The 5,417-nt window shown below is 43.7% G+C and overlaps 1 non-coding gene across 1 annotated transcript; it reads right to left on the bottom strand.

Moving 5' to 3' along the window:
* Nucleotides 1-5,014: 5,014 nt before the first annotated feature.
* Nucleotides 5,015-5,197, bottom strand: LOC119437914 (U2 spliceosomal RNA). The gene has a single exon (XR_005189582.1). It is a non-coding gene; the product is annotated as a U2 spliceosomal RNA (small nuclear RNA).
* Nucleotides 5,198-5,417: the final 220 nt, after the last annotated feature.

Genomic DNA, 5,417 nt, shown 5'->3' on the forward strand with positions numbered 1-5,417 from the left:
CAGTGGTTTACTTGCAAATTTCGCATCTCCCGCAAGCAGACTTCATTCCTTTCAATTTCCTGCACTAACAGGTAAGAATTTTTTTAACTTTCCTACTAAGCTTTACATCCCCATTCTGCAACTGCCTTTGCGGCCGACAGGACTTGCATCAGATCAGCGTAGGTACGCTGCACAATCAGCGATTTTCCAGGCCGCCTCTACCCTCGGTACGATGCGCTGCTTTTGGTCCAATCATAAAGCGGGTCAGCGTCAAGTTTTGCTACCTGTTCATTTGTGTACATTTGTACACACTAAACTTCAATGCGTAATTTGCATATCTTGCATTGAGTAGGTTGCGCGCGTTCTACGAACGTAACAATGTTTATAAACACTACGTCGCAATATGTCCTTTTGGTTTCTGTGCATCTGTAAATGACCTCAAATGTAGCGCAGAGTATCAAGGCATTTAAAGACCTAGAAACGCCAGAAAGTTGAAAAAAAAAACGAACTTGTTGACGTATACGTCACCACATTATCATTATCACAATTATGACAACGGCATTGCTAATGTTAAAGTTCGAGGTCGAGCCTAACGGTGCCATCGTGGGTGCGGCCAGCCTCGGCTTAAAGAGTCGAGCATCAGGACTTCGGTAAATAAAAAGTTTTCACACACACGCTACGCGCCGCTGATGGTTTTGCAAAACGCGCCTCTGGATTTGACATCGTACCCCTCAGATGAAGAAACCGTACATCATGTAACGCCACATAATGTTCCGTCAAAGAGAACATGCTGACTGTCAATAGCCGTGCTGACCTCTTCAGCCCCGGTTCCAGAACATATGCTCCCAAACGCAGCGGAAGGAGTCGACCGTCACCTGCTTTTGACCGCTCGTCTTTCTCATCATCATGAGATTTTGGCAACTTTCGAAAAACGTTGACTCAAAGTGGGGAAAATCTGCGAATGATTCACGAAACTAACCGGTAAATATTACGCTCAGAGACGTGCGGACAGCGGTTGAGAAAAGGGTGTTAAATCAAAGGAGGGGTGGAGCACATAGTGAATAGGGGTGAAGGAGAGGAGAAGACCTATGGAACGATATTGAACAGCAACCAATCAAGTCAAGAAAAGAGAAGTCATGACACTTCAATGTGCTGAGCAGTACTATTCGAACACATATAAGGGTATCGGATTCTCTCAAGTGGTGCAATAAGGGGAAATTTGCCGATGATGACCATTCGTCTGTAGCATCCGAAATAGCGCCGGAACTATTCAACATGTTTTGTTATCATACCAATGTATCCATATAGAGATATATAACGTGATAGTTACCCTGTCGACGGCCGTGAGGTTTAAAGATAGTAGGACAATCCTCGACAAAATAAAAAAGCGTAAAATATAGAGCTTAGAATGATTAGAATAATTAGGAGGGATTCAAAACCCCTTATATCTCAGCAATTTGCGGTTTGCAGATGACATTGTCCTGTTCAGCAAAGATGGAGATGACTTGCAACAAAGGACTGAAGACTTTAGCAGTCAAAGTGTAAGAGTATAGGGTTTCAAATACACAGAAGACAAAAGTAATGTTCAATAACCTTCCAAGCGAACGAAATGTTATGGCTCGCAGTCAGCCTCTAGAATCTGCGAAAGAGTACGTTAATCTATAGGCCAATTACTCAGAGTGGACCCGGATCGTGAGAACGATCAGGGTCCACTTGTGGAAACAGCGCGAGGAACGAAGACTACGACCCACACAACACAATAGCTGTGTAGTTCTGTTTCGACTACAAGAGGCAATAACAACTAGCCCAATGCCGCACCTTTCTGCAGTTCATGAAAACGAAACTTACAGACGAGTAAAAAATGGGCTGCAGCACATACGGAGCATTGCCACATCAATACCGGCAGCTATCCTTGAAAATAAAAGTGTGCAAATCATTACATTCTACTTTAGTTACAGAATCAGTGTCAACAGAAAGGAAGTGCAATCGAGGACGGCGTAGAATTAGGTGGTGTGATAAAATTAAAAAAATTCGAAAGAGTAGGACGAGGTCAGCTGGCGCAAAACAGAAATCATTTGAGATTGCTGGGAGAGGCCTTCATCTTGCAGCGGACGTAAATAGGCTAATGATGATGATGGTGCGCGCTAACTGTGGTATCAGCTATGTTTTTCCACCTCATGTTATTCAAATTATTTGTAATTGTCAATTGCTGACCAAATTTCGTACAGCTGTGGTAAAATAATCTGGCAACTAGTGTCTTTTAGATCAACTGACTTCTAATAGTGAGTCGGCGTGAAGGTTGATGTGTGACCGCGGCTGGCAGAATAAATACGATACAGTGTTGGTCCCTATAGTGTAGCGCTCGCTTTTGCGATTTCAAATTCGTTTATACCTAACATATACGCAGGTATTTAGCAAAAACTGTGCCAGCGCTCGTAAAGTGGAATCAAAGCACTCAAGATCTGAAGAGATAGACATAGCTGTTCCAGATTATACGTTTCTGCATTGTGAAAAATATTTGTTGAACTGTTAGCTGGAACAACAATACATTTCACGACACATCTTCAGAACGTATTTCTCGAAAAAAGTTCTAAGCAGAAAGTTTCTAGTAAAATATTATGCTATAAGCACTGGCTTGACTTCCATTCTGCAGTTGCAATATTTCACTAAGTCACACTAATTCAAAAGTTATATAGTGAAATTTTATTAAGCATTGGTACTAGTGCCACACAGCATTCAACTTTCTCAACCATGTTCGGTTATTAAAAAAAATGAGTTACCATCAACGTGTTAGCTCTTAGAATAAACTTAAACTACCGGGAATTTCTTGATTCAGTGATCCCTGAATATCTTCTTGGATTTTGCTATAAGTGTGTCATATAAGTTATCTTACGATAAAGGATTTTTCATATGGTGTTTCAAAATTACAGATACTGATACACGTCTTGCTAAATGTATCATGATACGGATACAAGATTCCTAAAGAGTATCTTAAGATGGTACCTATCATACATGTATCTTCGATACTGCCCATTCCTGTGAGAAGGATAGCATGATGAGTGCGATTATAACCACACGAGGCAAGTAGACTTGCTAAAACGATGCTCAAGCGCTCCTTGTGTGACCAGGCCTTTTCCCAACCCCCCAGAGATGAAGACCCTGAAGCACCACCAGGTGGCTCCAGGACGTTCTTGCGCCCGGGTTGTTCAAGCCTGACGGATCGCCAAAAAGATGTATTCTTGTGCTGCTCGTGTACGATATACTCACTAATGTACCTGCACTACGTAAGATACACCTGATTATACCGATGCTGTTTCCTGTGGTGCAAGTTAATGGCTAATACTACCGCGAAATGAAATAATTGTTAACGCGGAACTGTTTCTGTGAAAATAATAACCATGTACGTGCGTCACGAATGCCATTTCGTGGACGTAATAAAACACCGCGCCTATTGCTGTAATTGAACTTGAGACCCACACGCCACGGGCGGGCCCATCAGTGGCAAGACAAGAACTTCGTAGTGTGACGTCGTCCTACCGCCTGAAAATAAATGCTTGTAGAGAACAAGTTATGAAGCTATAGAAACAGGTTCAATTGCAATTAAAAGTATGCGTGTAATCAATTGTCAAATTCACGAAACAATGATACCGTACACATGCGTTCACCTTATGTCAGTGGAAGAAAAGAAGTCGAGTTCTCGAGCACGATGTAGATATCCATGAATACTTACTGGGCTGAAAGAGATCGTGATATAAATAAATAATGAACAAGAACTGCAAAGAACGAGCGGTTGGCAAAATCTCCCAAGCCGTGGATGAAGAAGTTCCACCACGTGATGCGCTACGAAAGACACCAATGGCCACAAGCCAAATTGAAGAAATCGGATGCTTTCGACCAGCAATAAAGGCTCCGGCAGCAGGGAGCCCAACGCCTTGTCACGTACGGAACAACCACTGCGGACTATTGCTCTCAAAAGCTGGAAACTTCAGCACATCGCACAGGGCGCAGGGTGCCGAACCTAACCAGAACAGAACTGAAAACCGGGGCTGAACCATTATTTTCAGCTGAACAGGAACCGAACCGCAATCGTTTCCCGCCATCTTGGAAATAATCCCGAACCGGAACTTTTTGAAGAAACCGTTCCGAACCGGTTCGACCACAGGTCCAGCCAATGGTCATTGTAATATTCTACGAGAGTAGACGACGCCTCTTGAGTCGATTCGGCGCAGCGCGCGGTGTGTTGTCTCAGGAATAGTCATGTGGCTAGCCACAGTGACCTCATTGGCTCATTGAAGCGTACACATGGTCGACTCAACTGTACACTGTGCGCAGAGTCGGCGCGCATTGGCTAAATAGACCTTGGCTGACGCTGCATAATCGTGGAGAATACTGCTTGCATGTGCCCAGGGCATGGGCAGTGTTCAAGAACAGTACGGAACTGCGTGAGCCGTCCGATGCGCATGTTGCGGTTTGTACGTACCTTCAGTGACTGCTGTTACTTCTGCAGCACGATTGTGGCGTCATGGAAATTTCGCACGGTAAAACGCGCATTGGCGACAACTGAATCAAGTAAGAGGGAGAGCGAACTTTGTTTTGCGATGCTCGCCTATTATTTGCGAACCTATATAATTGTAGGCTCTTTATAACGTTTAGATGGCATTAAGTTTTGTTTGTGAGGCAGGTTGCGCGATCGCTTCTGGAGAAAGCCAGAATGGAACATGTATCGTAATGGAATGCCACAAATATTAGTATTCATCCGAGATCTCCACTCATGCCGATAAAAATGTGATAGCTAAAAACTGAGCACGAGAACAAGACGGGACAAGAGAGACACCTGGACAGGTGCTCAGCATCTGATGAGTGCCTGTCTAGTTGTCTGTCTTGTCCCGTGTTGTTTTCGGGCTCGGTTTTACAGTGAAGCTGTTTACCGCTAGCCCCCGCATGCATCCCCCGCATGCGTTACCGAAGGAGGAGGAGGAGAGGGGGGGGGGGGTTACCTGGCCGGCTTACGTCCGTATCATGGCGCGGGGACAGGAATGCGTGGGCCGACCCCGGATATGGTGAAATACCGGGCCGACTCGCGGCAGAGCTGAAGCAGGCTTCAAGCACTCCGCCAGCTTCCAAAAATAAGTTTACTATCTTGGGTCGAAATAGAACCACATAAATGCGGCGTTTTGACAGACACACTAATTATATATATATATATATATATATATATATATATATATATATAGGGGTAACTGGATTTTTCAATGGGCCAAGCGTATTTAGGAAAATCAGAAGCACAACTTCGCGGTTATCTTAGGTTTAATATTTTCCCAACAGTTTCGGTCGGTGGACCGACCTTTTTCAAAAAAAAAAAAATATATATATATATATATATATATATATATATATATAAGAAAGTGCAATCAGTGATCAGTGTAGCAAGTTGGCCT

The sequence above is a fragment of the Dermacentor silvarum genome, chromosome 1 (genome assembly GCF_013339745.2).
Source record: "Dermacentor silvarum isolate Dsil-2018 chromosome 1, BIME_Dsil_1.4, whole genome shotgun sequence".
Classification (NCBI taxonomy): Eukaryota; Metazoa; Arthropoda; class Arachnida; order Ixodida; family Ixodidae; genus Dermacentor; species Dermacentor silvarum.